The following is a 14,496-nucleotide window of genomic DNA, read 5'->3' as shown; positions in this document are numbered from 1 at the left end:
GTCCCATCATTCACATTAAAAATTCTGCAATTTCTGCTCATTCAATTCACCTTTGGAATGATTTTCAACATTACAAAAATTACCACATACGAAAAATTCCACATTTTTAACAACATAATGTACGTTTTTCACCAATAACGTTCCATATCATTCGATTTTATTCAATACCATTTCACATTATTCCATATTATTCAGTACAAGCCATCATCATGCCATATCAACATCATTCAATATCATTCCACATATTCATCAACATAGTGCACATTTTTCTCCGATACAATTCCGCATCATTCCATAACTTTCAATATCATTAGTTATGCTGAAGCATTCCCATATATGTTATTGTGATTTTTATTCTCCACACTTTTTTTGCCGTGTAACAACTCTTACCTAATACTTCCGATATAAACGGTTCAAATTTCAACTTACTTCAAAAATTCACGCCTTCCTAGGTATATATCGTCTGATTCCACATTACTTACAGTATTTGCAAAATTTAACATTAATTTTCAACTTTTCCCCCATTCATTGTCAATGGGACAGATGAACTTTTTCTAAATATCACTTTCCACGCCCACTTCCGTACATATAACTTATCATCATTTCTAGGTCTCTGATACTGCTCGGTGGCACATTTGGTCAAGTGCATTGTCCAGTAACCAGGAGGTCATAATTTCATAATTCATCTCTCACTTTACTGCGATTGGCTGGCAACCAGTTCAGGGTGTACCCCGCCAACATAGCCAGCTGGGATAGGCTCCAGCACCCCCGCGACCCTTGTGAGGAGCAAGCGGTTCAGAAAATCTCTCAATTTACTTCATAAGCTTTCCACATGCATTCAAATCAGAGCATTCAGCTGTCAGCATTCCCACGCAATTTCTACAGAAATTGCACTTAGTCTAGTATTAAATACATTCATCAACATATTGCACATTTTTCACCAATATCATTCCAAATCTTTCAATATCCTTCCCTATCTTTCCACATGATTTTGCTTCATTCCATGTAATTCCACATTATTCCATATTTTTTTCACCCAGCATTCAAGTAGAATTTCTCAAGAAATTGCAATTTCTAATTTTATAATGTGCTTGTCCTCACGGGGTCACATGTGAGCTGAATCCTATTGAAACTCTTGCAGTGGTCTGTTTTCCCATCACGGTTGGCCCATCACAAATCAACTTTTGCTCCTTTGCTGACAAGACCCTCATTCTCAGCCTTTGTTTTTTTTTTTTATCTTCTTGTTCCAACTGATGCGTTCCATGCTGCAATATTTCTGCAGGAGTGAGGTGAAAAACCTGAGCTAACCAAAGCTCAGTCAATCCAGTGTGTAGTGAAAAAGTGATCTAGCAGGATGACACAAAAGCTACACAGACAATTTCTATTAACACAAAGAAAATCACCTTGTTCCGCTTGCAAAGGAGCTTATCTAAGATTCAAGACTTGAGCGCTGTTTCTTCTTTATGGAGCTTTACTTGTATCCTCCTGACTACCAGCAATTCAACTTTGTCCTCTGTAGTGGACCTTTTTAAACCTGAATATTTCCCACCCAGTGCACATGATTGAATTAACTATTGTGCTCTATAGAGGACATTCAGAGCTTTCCATTGATAACAAATGTGTAGGGGTGGGGCTTTGCTACATTTGGTTGCATCATAAAAGAAAATGGCTTCCCTCAGTGCAAGCACTTTTTAGGGAAGAGGAAAAGTAAGTGTATAACACTTTTAGGCTTTAAATGTTGTTAGCATGTGTTCTATAAGACTCTTAAGAACACTTTAAAGTATTTGAATTATTTTAACTGTATTTGAGCCTAGCATTTAAGTTTAAAAAAAATGTCCTCTGTAGTGGACACATCATGGCTTAAAAATGAAAACTTTTTTTTTTCTCAAAAATTTCTTTTGCAGTGTTCCAGTTACTTCACAAAAATTAGGGAATATCAAAATAAACATGATTGGACAAAATATATTTTTTCCTGGTAGTCAGAATGAGATAATATTGATAATAATAATTAATTTGATTTGTTTGTGGTTGCATTACAATTGACTTTTTTCTTGAGAGATTCGCTTCATGTATGCGCGAAGATGCTGAGGGGCGTGTAAGCCTCATGCCTCTCTCATTGCCTGAAGGCGACACATGCATCCTCCTCCTCCTGCCTCCTCATCTTTCTCCTCTCCCTCCTCCAGAACGCGTGGACATGTTGTTGGTGTCAGGAGGACCAACCTGCTCTTTGTGCGCAGCGAGCGAGCAAGGAGGGAAGGAAGGAAGGGAGGAGGGAGCAGCCGGCGTGCAGCGTGCTTTTCTCCTCGAACTCCGAGCTGCAATCTTCCTCTCAGCGTGCCTCTGCTCGGTTCGGATCCGCGAGCTGCCGCGCTGGAATAACGGGACCAAACATGCCGGAAGCCTCCGGGGCTCCATTTAAAAGTAAGTACATGTCCAAACAGCGTTATCTTTTCCGCTCAAGCCCGTACAGTCTAATTTTACACGCATAATCACATGGTGCCTAAACGTGAGATTGATTATGTTTAAAAAAAAAAAAAAAAAAAAGTGGGACAGCTTGCAACTTTTAATCATTTGCACTATAGCGTACTTGCATGCATACTTTTTGCATTTTGATTGAGAATCCACATGCTGCAAAGGCATCCACATGTTGGAAAAGTCGTCTTTATGACAAACATCTGGGCTTTAGATTTCAATGTTGGCTTATGCATTGCTCCAGCAGCAAAAGAAAAAAAAAAAAAGAAAGAAAAGAACATCTGCGTTCCAGCAACTGTTGAATGCTCTACATATTACCTACCATACATGCTTTTTGTTGTACTTAGTACTATTTTTGCATATGCAATATATAGTCAATGTTTCAAAAAAACACAAATCTACAAATTTTGTGAGTTTAAATACAAAAGGGTCGCTACATTTAATTTTGTATTTTGATTAGGTTTTAACTTATTTATTTATTTTTTATGTATGTATTTATTTATTTATTTATTTATTTATTTATTTAATCTTATTTTATGTAATACTGTATATAGCACAAAAAAACTATAACAGATAACATACATATATATATATATATATTTTTTTTGTAAAGTTTTACATCATATGGATGGTGTGATATTATAAAAATGTACATGTACATTTTTATATATTTATTTATTATTATTCTATTTATTTTGGGTGCAAATCGTGACCATCGTTGTCCATCAGCATTGCAAAGTCCAGGTGGGTGAATGTTGACATCCCATGCCTGCATTGTGGAGCAGATGTCACCTCATTTCACTAATGAAGGTGTCCATAGAATGCTGCTCCATTTCCCAAAAGTACCCCCCACCCCCCCCACCCACCCACCCACCTCCCAACACCGCCCTCCTCCAAATCCACCTCACTGTTATAAATAATAAGCAAGCCGGAATACATTAGCTACAGTGACCTTGGGAGACTGCAATGCCGTCTTTCAAGAGGAGGGGACGATCTGAGGGGGGTGGGCTTGCAATTATGAACAAGGGAAGCAATTATAAGTTGAAGCCGCCAAAGGAGCTATTTTGAACCTTGTCACTCAGACATGTAGCTGATTAGCAATCTTTCAAGGTGTGTGTGTGTGTGTGTGTGTGTGGGGGGGGGGGTCATTGCTAGCTTATGAGGGTAATGAGATGTAGAAAAGTCAGATGAAAGTGCAGCTTTTCACCGCTATCATCAAAGTTTGCCAAAGTTTCTCCCATGAATCAGCATTTTATTCACTTCACTGCTATGTGGGCGGGACTATCATTTCAAATTCTTCTCCGCTCTGGTATTCACCTCCCGACGAAAGAATCTCGGCAGTTCAAGCAGAGACTGGACTTTTTTTTTTTTTTCTTCTTCTCTCCAAGCGAAGGCTTTCCGAGCAAGGTCAAGTACCGGGAGTGCAAGGGCTGGGAGTGTTTGCACTCCCCCAGGTGGTGATCTTGTGTGAGGTTGTCCAAAGTAGACAACGTGCTTATTTTTGAAAATGTGTGCTAGTCTGTGAATCTTAGCCTTTCTTATAGATAATTTCTCAACTCAATTTTTACCGTTTTGCAATGTTGTCGGAGCTCGTGAAAATAATTTATTGAAAGATGGACCAAGAGGCACAACACTGGCTCACTGCTTGGCTTGAGAGTGGCTTTTTTTAAATGGCATTCACCATTTATGGCATGATCTTTTCTCATAATCATACTCTGTTTATATTTACACTATTTTCGTGTGAGGTATGTAACCTTGTACAAACGTTCAACATTTTGGTGTTTTTCACCATCATAATTGATCCTCCCCCCCAAAAAAGCTGAAAGTCACCAGTTGATCTGAAATAAAAATCCCTCCACTGCCGCCATCGGATCTGGTCACTATCACAATTGCTTAAAATATTGATATTTACAGGTTAGAAACGCCACACGACACTCTTCTGAAAATAACTGAAAATGACGTCCATGGCAATGAATTAGCTAGTTATTATTTTATTTTTTTTATTTTATTTTTTTTTAATGAATAGACCCTCATTCTTACTTTTGATTAATTTGGGACTACTAATAACTGGATTTTATTCTCAGTGATGATGATAGTACTATTAGGTGGTACATGGTGTTAGAAGTTTCAGAATCACTGTATTACAATACTGTTGGTGAATTAGAAAGTAGCTTGATAGAAGTAAAAAAAAAAAAAAAAAAAAAGGAAACAGATGAGTAAAAACTCCAATTTATTTACAGTTCTGCCTTGGTGGAGGCCTTCCAAGGAACGGCAAATGCATCTGACTGACCAGAATGCTTGTTACAGTCGGCAGTTAGAGTGCCACCTGTTGCTTTGGCACACACTTGACAGACTATGAATGCTCATTTGGAAAGAGATTATTTTTTCTTTAACTGCAAGTAAGGGATTTTTTTTTTTTTTTTTTTTGTCTGTGAGGACACAAATATCGGAAATAGAAATAGAGGAGGGATTCATTTAGCTCCCTCAGGGCCAATTATTGGACTCCAAGGTGACTGTTTGTAGCTTTTCCAGAGTGCTAAAAAGTACAGATATGTTCCCAGGTTGTTGCGTGTCAAGGTTTGGCCGGCGTCGCTTTTCGGCCACCAGGGATCTGCACCAAATAGATTGCCTTCACTGCTCTGTTGTATTTTTCCTCGACTGTATTCTCCCCGGCTTTGCTGATTCGCCCTCTGTTTCCATTTAACTGTTCTGGCTGTTATCCAGATGACACCTCAGCAACATTCTTTTTTCCCCCCCCTTTTTTTTTTTTTTTTAATGCCTGAGCTTATATGCTAGTGGACGCATGCAGTGAATGCACCACAATGTACTATTTGGATAACATGCGCGCTCTTCGCTCGGATTCCTCGTAAACGATTCCCAGACGATGATTTAAAGGTGGCGCGCTAACAGCCGTCCTGCAGATAGAAGTGCACTTAGGAGCCTCTTGCAATTTCGCTTTGCGTTGATGTCTAATGCGCATTGGCAGGTGCCTTCGGATGGACGCTTTAAGCAGACTTTGATGGCTGAGCTTGAGTCATATATCACCTTGGCTGCAGTTTTAGATGCGTAGTTCTGTGTTTGTATTTTGCGGCGGCTATACAACTGCACTGGATCAATTATTTGGAGGTGTAACTAAAATGTTGAGTGCTATCATTTTTAGCTTCATGATGGCCAAATTACAGTGAAATCCCATTGATCATGAGGGATACGTTGAAAATACACAATGTAGCAACCATACAAACCATTTCCTTTTTGCATGCTTTAAACATATTTAAGTGTGCTAAAACACGTTTCATCAAGTATTTCCTCACGGATCCTTTTTTTTTAAACACATCTTCTGCTAATTGTCTGAAAATCTCATCTATTCAGTCCTTAAATGTACCTCGTACACATTCAAAAGTTAAACTGAAAGTTTCTGTTTTTCCCCTGATGCAGCTAATAGCTAATTGCCTAGTATACTTTACCGTTACAGTTGTAAATATCAAAATGTGAGTATGCAAATACTGTTTTGCATAAAGAGCTCTCTTGAGAAAAAAAAAAAGAAAAAAAAAGAGCTATAGTGTGCATATTTAGAGAAGCCATGCTAATTGCTAATCTCACCTAATATGAACATGGCTAGCACACTTAACACCGGAATTAAAGAGATACTTCACTTATTTAGCCCATTATAGCAATAAAAAGTTAATTTTATGTCAATAATTAATTTGATACTTTCATTGTTTTTCACGTACAAATAGTACCTTTAAAAACACATTTTGCAACTTTCTGTCGACTGAAAATGACATCACAAGGACTCAGATAACCAATCACAGCTCACATGTTTTCTAGATTTGGTCATGTGACATTCACAAGCTGAGCTGTGATTGGTTACCTGAGCCCATTGTGATGTCATTTTCAGTCGACAGCAAGTTACAAAATGTGTTTTTAAAGGTACTAATTGTACATGAAAAATAATGAAAAATATTCATGTTTGACTGCCAAAAATGGCTACATAAGTAAAGTATCCCTTTAAGTGTTATGGGTCCTAAACTTTTCACAGACGTCTGTTTTAAATGCTTTGCCACCATTTTCTGGCATTATAGAAACGCCTTTTAGGGGTTGGGGGTGTCTACTATTGGCAGATTTTTGCTTTTCATAATTGTAACTATTTCCTCCTCCCTTCATATACAGAAGTTTTGTGTTCTCATGACCTAATGCGGAGATCTTGGGGGCCATGGCTAGATCTTGTTCTATCCGGGAATGTGTGACGTGACCAGCAGCTAATCAGGAGCTAAGAAAATAGAAATCCCATATTCATTCTTCTACATTCACATTGACTTTAATAGCTTTTTAATCAATGCTCATGTTTTCAATACTGTACTGTATTTCTTTAAATGTAAAAAGCTGGAGAAAACAAACCCCAAATTTCCACAACATACTTCAGAGTCAGACAAATAGATACATTCCTTCTAAAACATGTTTGGCAACGTGACAAATGTACAGATGGCGAATTACCGCGTGTGTCTCCTTACATAAACACAAAGCGCTCCAATTTCACGAACAACGTAAATCCTGCGACGAGGCTGGTTAGACCCGGTGCTGGTAATTTTGCAGATGCGCACAGACTGGTGGATCTGAGAAAGCGCTGCTGTGGGCGTGGTCACAAACACCAATCATGGTCAATGAAAGCAGCTGCTCTCAATCACTTTAAATGCGGCAAGCTAATTGCGCGCTAAAGTCTTGACTTTAACTTAGCCTACTGAAAATTCTATTCATTGGGCATCAACGTGCTTGCGTTAGAAGAAACTCCCTAACTCCTTTCTACAATGCATAAGGTGTCACTCTTCAAGACAGCCTGTCAGACTTCCTATGTGCTGTTTTGTTTGAAGGACAAAACTAATGGCCAGACCTCGCAGCTCCACTGTAGGCAGCTTCCGCCTGGTCGCCGCGATAATTGGCGGGCTAAGCTGCAAAGCACCTGGCCAAGCCTTTTACCCGTGGCCAGGCGCTCCCAGCAACAACAAAATAAAAGGTACCAAAAGGGGGGTGGGGGTGACTGGACAAAGTAAAAACAGAATATGTTGGAGGGCAGTGTTGGAAAACAGCCACAAAATAACGAGCCAGGCTGTTAATATGGTGCAGTTCTTGTCGGGAGGCAAAACTGTTCAAGACCACCTCAAATCTTAGTGGGTATTATTACAAAAATGAATTGTACGGATAAAGAAATCCTCTCTAATAAATGCCTGAAGAAGATAAACACCACTACAGTATTGAGGAAATACGACGTGATTAAATTGTTCAGGTGCAAGTAACGATGTGCTCAGTGAGTATAAATCCACAACGGGGACCCATCAAAATGTGCGCCGTAACCCTGACAACAGTCTTTTGTGGTAGTACAGCACACAGTCAAAAAAAGAAAAAAAAAGGCTTATTGTGTCTCGCTCCACCAGCAAGTTTACACTAATTTCCAAATGCGTCATGCTTTTTGTTCATGATGTCAATTTGCAAGCATGGCGTGTCGCAGCCTCGGGCCAGAGCCTGCTGGAGTTGTACAGCTGTGAGAGAAAATGAACGAAAACATATACGAAGGCGACGAGGAAAAAACCGCTTGACGGCGTTACGCGGGCTAATCCGAATAAATGGGCCTATTGCTGCTGTAATTACTGACAAAATCATTAGTTCCTCGAATGCTTCGCCGCTATCAGAGTTTAATGGCAGCCTCATGAACATACGTTGGCAAAACAGCCTGTTTTGATGATGAAATGGACTCATCTATGAGTGGAAATTGAATCATTTCACTCTGGAGATCTCAGGCAGCAGACATGTAAAGTCTCACCTGAGACAAACTTGTTTGTTTATCTTATTTTTCATGATTGTGGAATTTTTGCTTCATTTCAGTGGATGCTGTGCTGCTCCCTCTGTTATACATTCCTTAGCCACAAGGGGGCAGCAGACTAAGTTGCATACAAGTACACAAAAGTTTGTACGTGGAGACAGTCGAAGCTCCTCAACAATATTAGTTGCTCTTTGCAGAGGCTATAAAATATATGTCTGTGGATATTGTTAATTTGTGTTCAAATTATAACACCGCAACAGTACTTCTATCGTTAGCCCACGTGTGACTTTTCTCATACTATGTGAGCATTAAGATAACAGACATTAATTCAAAAATACAGTGGCTGTTTTAATTACACCATCCATCCATCCATCCATCCATCCATCCATCCATCCATTTTCTTAACCGCTTTTCCTCACAAGAGTCGCATGGGGGTGCTGGAGCCTATTCCAGCTGGCTATGGGCAGTAGGCGGGGTACACCCTGAACTGTACAATTCGGAGCGCCCAATTAACCTGCCATGCATGTCTGTGGAATGTGGGAGGAGACCGGAGTACCCGGAGAAGACCCACGCGGGCACGGGGAGAACATGCAAACTCCACCCGGGAAGGCCGAAGCCTGGACTCGACCTTGCGTCCTCAGTACTGGGAGGCAAACGTGCTAACCACTCAATCGCTCTAATTACATCATGTGTAGGCTTAATATTCTTTATTTATGGTTAACTTGCCAGTAATTGTTTGAAGAGTATACTATATATGACATTTTCTGTTAGCGGTGTTCGGTACCATTTGTTTTTTTTCAGTTCGATACCAGTACCAATACCTCCGGTAAGTTTGCTTTCGAATTCCATTTAACACAACTCAGATGATAATTTGCCAATGTCATGCATCAAACTATCACGCAATCTACTGCTGAAGGGACTTCCTTGATGTTAGATTATTATATTTTTGGGTTGGTACCGTCAAAATTAATTAATACCCGGCGTAACATGATGATACTGATACCTAGTATCGGTTCTCGCTCATCGATAAGCTGAATTCTGAATCATTTGACCGTGTCAAGTTACAACCAAATAGAATCAATACTTCAATGTGTTCAATATATATATTATGAGAGTAAAAGTTTGCTCAACTGAACAATGTTTGCTCTCGAGGAGATTCCTCCCCCAAGCGTGTACTGTAAATGGAATCCATAACGGCACACACATGCCGCTCGTTTCCTGCGACGATTGTGAATAATTGCAGTCTTTGCTAATTCTGTAATCAGCAGTGCAAGTACATCAGTTTTGGCTACAGCCGGCGTGCGTATCACACGTCCACAGGCGCTTTCTCATTTCCAGCTTTTTATTGCTTTCTGCGCTAAAATGGAAAAACCTATTAATCACACTGGATTTTTTAAATGTATTTATTTTTTTACCCTTCTAGCGCCATTTTCATATGGATATGTTCAAGAGCAAAAAAAAAAAAAAAAAGGTACAAATGCTGAGGTCACGCACATCTGAAACGCTCTCATGCAAACTAAAGAAAGACGTGTTCCGGTACATTACGTGAGTGTCTTTCGGAATGATGTGGGAGAGGATTTCATTTGTGCATGAGAGGATTTTAGCTGTGCTTTACCACATTTCATGATTTCTCTAAGAGTGTCGATGGCGAAAACTGAAATGCGTGTGTGAGAGTGGTGAATATAGTATAAAGAGTTTTGTATTGTGTAGTGTGTAAGAGATAATCTTGATGTCTGTACCTGACAGCCGCTCATACAACATATAAAAAAAAAAAAAAGGCTGTCAATTTCCATTTTCACAGATTTGCAACCCCGAGATGCTTCTTTCCTCATCCCGAGCTTTTTTTTTATTTTTGCATAATTAACCGGATGGCGGTTATTTTTAGGGTAAAGTGGCATCGGGCCTGCCGCTGCGACCACACAGCCCGGAATCCTCGTGAATATGCAAATGAGGTGTTCACATCCTTGGAAGTGGGAAGACTCCGGCATCCTTGGTGTAGGCGCTTACATGAACACGATTATATGACGCTGAAAATACTAATTAATAGGATTGTCTCTAACTTGAATCCTGCTGACAACTAGCTTGCTAAAAGATCAATAGGTTTCATGCTACTACGACTTTGGATAAGCAGTGAAAAGGACAAGGTGACATGAAAATTGTGGCATGACAAATCTGACCCTTGACCTCAACTACGTCAACCCCCTTTCGATCTACTTCACAATCAATATTTTTCTTGCTCACATGTCGTATTAATGAACTATTTGGAGATAGGATGACAGATGTTTCATGTCAAGGTGCTTAGATTCAACCTTGAACCTTACTTATAATAAACCTTCCTGGGTCTGCTTGGTTAAAAACATTTTTTTTCCTTCTTTAGTGCAATGAAATCATTCATCATTCATTGCTTTGACATTGAAATCAGGATGAGGCTAAAATGCCCTTTCGGGTGGACTTAATTTGAGGAGCTAAATGTCAAGATTCGCGACAGATTTACATTACTATTATTGTTTTGTAATTTACAGTCGTCCACTTCCATGCCCTTCTGTGAGTCTTCCGGTCTCTCTGCATCCATATTGCAACCTGCTGACGACACTATGTGACACTCAGGGGTTTATTTATTCATTTAAGAGGCCAAGGCAAAACCATTTAAATCATTTAAACATCAACCTCTGCTTGATACAAGTCTACAATAAGATGATGAGCACTCAATCTGTTTCCATTTTGCAGCAATTAGCATTAGAATATAGCTAAGTTTCATCATTATTCGCAAATCTGCTTAGAATTGTGGGGAAACAGCTTGTTTTCATCATGGCCCTCATTGATCTCTTATACTCTGCTGCCACTTGCTGGCCATTTTTGTAATTACTACCATTTTTTTTCCACCTGTTCTCTGCAGTTGAGAGGCTACATCAAAGCCTTCTGTATGCTCTAGCATTAAGAAAACATAAAAAAAAACGTATAAATACGTCTTTGGGACACTTAATATATTTAAAATAGAACATATTTCTACGTTTTTGGGAGCAAATGAGTTAATAATAATGCATAGATTTGTGGAGACTGGGGTCAAGTTGTATTTTAGAATTTTAAAAATGTGCAAAATTTCCCAAGTTACTTCACATTAAATATTAGAGCGCAATTAATATGAAAAGAGGTGCTTCCTCCTCTGCTTCCCCCCTCCCGCCGCTGTGCAAATCTCGCGCGGCTGGAGGTGGGGTGGGCACATCTTCCCTCTCTGCGCTGCTGCCCGGTGCCGGTTTCCGGGGGGGGGTGGGGGGTTCTCGCGGGGGGCCGGGTTCGCGGGGGGGGGGGGTGGCGGCCGTCGGGGGGGGGCGGCTTGTTTGGGGGGGGGTGGAGGTATGGGTGGGTGGGGGGTTGGGTGCTGGGGGTCGGGGTGTGTTCGGGGGTTTGGGGGTCGGGGGTGGTGGGGCCTGGGTCGTGGTGGATGGCGGGTTTGGGTGGGGTGCGGGGGGGTCGTGGGGGGATGGGGGCTGGGGACCGGTGGGGCGCTGTGGGGGCCCGCTGGGCCTCGTTCTGCGGCCTTGGGCTCGGGGGTGTGGGCCGGGGCTGGGGCGGGGGTGTTCCGGGTGTCTGGGTCGGCTCGCTGACCGGTGTCCGCTCGGGTGGCTTGGGGGTGGCCTTGGTGCTGCCGCGGCCTGGGGATTCCGGGGGGGGGGGGGGGGGTGCTCGCTTTGCTGGACCGCGGTTGACGGCTTCTTTCTTTGGTGGTGGTCCTTATGCATGCCAGATCCGTCGCACCAGCATCTACTGAAACTCAACAGAAGTACCCTCTCCCTCCCACAGCCCCTTGAATCAGTTGGTGCTGGTGTCTGTGGTTCTCACTTTGCTTTATCTATCCTTCCCTCCTTCCTCTCTTTAGTTTTTCCTCTGGTCACTTGAGATCTTAATTTATTAGAAGTATGAGGTTTCTGGGGTTGGCATAAGACTCCGGTTTTGTAACCACGCAGGAGGGGTCTTGTTGGTGCTGGACTTCACTTTGATGGATTGGATGTACTGGCTTCTATTGATCTCACTCTGCCTTATCGATCCTTCCCTCCTTCCTCTCTTTAGTTTTTCCTCTGGGCTCTTGAGATCTCGCTAAATTTGCTGGAATTTAGAGGCTTCCGGGGTTGGCGTAAGACTTTGATTTTGTAATCATGGGGAAGGCAGGAAGTGTTTGGTCGGTGCTGGATGTCACTTTGATTTACCTTTCTTTTCTCTTTATTTCTTTTTTTTTCTGACCTTTTCTCTGGTCTCCTGACCATTTAAATCTCACGACTCTGGCAAGATTCTGAAGTACCTGGTTAAGGCAAAGGGTAATGGGATATTTATAAGGTTTTAGGTGAATGAATGAGTATAAATTTATACGTATTTGCACGCACGCACACGCACGCACGCAAACGCACGCAAACGCACACACGCAAACGCACGCACGCACGCAAACGCACGCACGCAAACGCACGCAAACGCACGCACACATACACACACAAAAAAAAAAAGAAAAAAAAAAAAAAAAAAAAAATAAAAAAAAAGAAAAGAGCAATGATGACAAGACGTTGAATCGGTACGACTACCGAATGAACAATTCTGAGCTCTTCAAAAAAAAAAAAAAAAAAAAAAAAAAAATATGAAAAGAAAAATGCACTGAGCTGTCACCAATGTCTTACAAATGCAATTATGCCATCCAGTGGCAGAAAATTACGTCAACACAAATCAATATCACACTCGTTTTTTTTACAGTACAGTACAGCTTTTTATTTTTAACTCAATTATATGAATTATTCTGAAATTACTGTGTCAATGACTAAAAGATGCAGCCATATTTCTATTAGTTTAACAACAAGTGAAAAGTTTTCTTAAGGTAAAACATTTTCATCACAACTGTAAGATGTCATGAAAAAAGTTGTATCAGTGCATCCCTGTTGCCATCTGATGCTCGTTGGTTGAAGCCAAACTGGTTCGGTCCATTTCACTGGGCTTTGACGCTCAGCTTTTAGGATGTGAAGCAGGTGCGGGGGGAGGTGGCCCTCCCGTCCTTTTGATTCTGCGTCACGTCAGCGCCTCCCGCGGGGGCCTCGCAGCAGGACTGGCTTCCTCTCATTTGGCACAAGCGGCGACGGGGGCCCTTCAAGAGTGTGTCGCTTCCATTTGGGCTGATCAAACGCTTCGTTTTGCCAGCGAGGCTTGCGCCGCGCGTGTCGCTATCAAAGAAGAAGTGGCGAGCGGGCGCAGTGAAACAGACAGAGCCCTCACCTTCGCTTAATCAAAGCAGCTGCCACGAGGGATGAGAAAAAGTTCTTCCACTCTTGCGCCCGATGCGGATTGGACTCCCCACCTGTATCTTTGTCGCGCACACACACATACAGTCTCCTTGTCAGATTAGACTCAGCACTTTGACACAGGCTCGTAATCAGCTTAAAGGATAATAGCGCCATTATTGAGTTTTGCTTTCTCTCCGCCAGCCACTCATCTCCCGTGGGCCAACCTTTAACGTCACTCTCAGCAAATTCAAATCAGCAGCTTTTCGTACTTGTTCCTGAATGCGGCAATTTAATATAGCACTGCCTGTTTGATGGAGGTTGGCTTGCCGTTATTATGTTGACACTGATATATCAGCTACATGCGAACTGCTAGATCGGGGGGTCTGCAATCTACTGCCGATCTTTCCTTCATCTGCTGTGGCTCTCTGACTGTGGAAAATAAATATTTAATTTCGAATTACTTCATTGGTTTTGGGAACATCATTTTAAATTTCAAGACTATGTTGCTCTTGTAATAGTAAAATACCAGTAAATCTTTTTTTTTTTTTCTTTGTAGCTCCAAGATTTATTGAGCTATTTGATGGACCCCATTTAGATAACATATGGATAAATCAAAGTAAAGAAAAGAATGTTTAATGTAACTCATTAAATGCCAAGAACGACTTAAGAAGTCATTACAATCAAAACATTCAATGCCAAGGGTGAGTTATGTCGTCTTTTTAATAAGGAGGATTTGATATGGATCTGATGTTCTTTTCCTTTAAATTGCAAGCAGTTGAGGAGTGGTAATGAGCTAAACCGCCAGCAGAGAGTAGCAGTGTGCCATTTTAGATTGAAAATCCCCTATGTTTTCCAACTTTTTACAGTCAAGACAGCACACTCCATCGGAAGCATACATTCGAACATGGAACATATTTATACGTGTACAATATGTGATAGCAGAAGTACATG

The 14,496-nt window shown here is 41.2% G+C and overlaps 1 protein-coding gene across 1 annotated transcript in view; it reads left to right on the top strand.

Annotated features, from left to right (window-relative positions):
* Window positions 1–2,192: 2,192 nt before the first annotated feature.
* The window catches only part of LOC144007719 (CMP-N-acetylneuraminate-beta-galactosamide-alpha-2,3-sialyltransferase 1-like), a 37,099-nt gene continuing 24,795 nt past the window's right edge, over window positions 2,193–14,496 (top strand). Inside the window, exon 1 of the mRNA XM_077507583.1 lies at window positions 2,193–2,421. The gene's annotated coding sequence lies outside the window, so the exon portion shown is untranslated. The remainder of the gene's footprint in view (window positions 2,422–14,496) is intronic.

The sequence above is a fragment of the Festucalex cinctus genome, chromosome 19 (assembly GCF_051991245.1).
Source record: "Festucalex cinctus isolate MCC-2025b chromosome 19, RoL_Fcin_1.0, whole genome shotgun sequence".
Taxonomy (NCBI): Eukaryota; Metazoa; Chordata; class Actinopteri; order Syngnathiformes; family Syngnathidae; genus Festucalex; species Festucalex cinctus.
The sequence above is the reverse complement of the archived record's forward strand: the minus strand, read 5'-3'. Positions and strand labels throughout refer to the sequence as shown.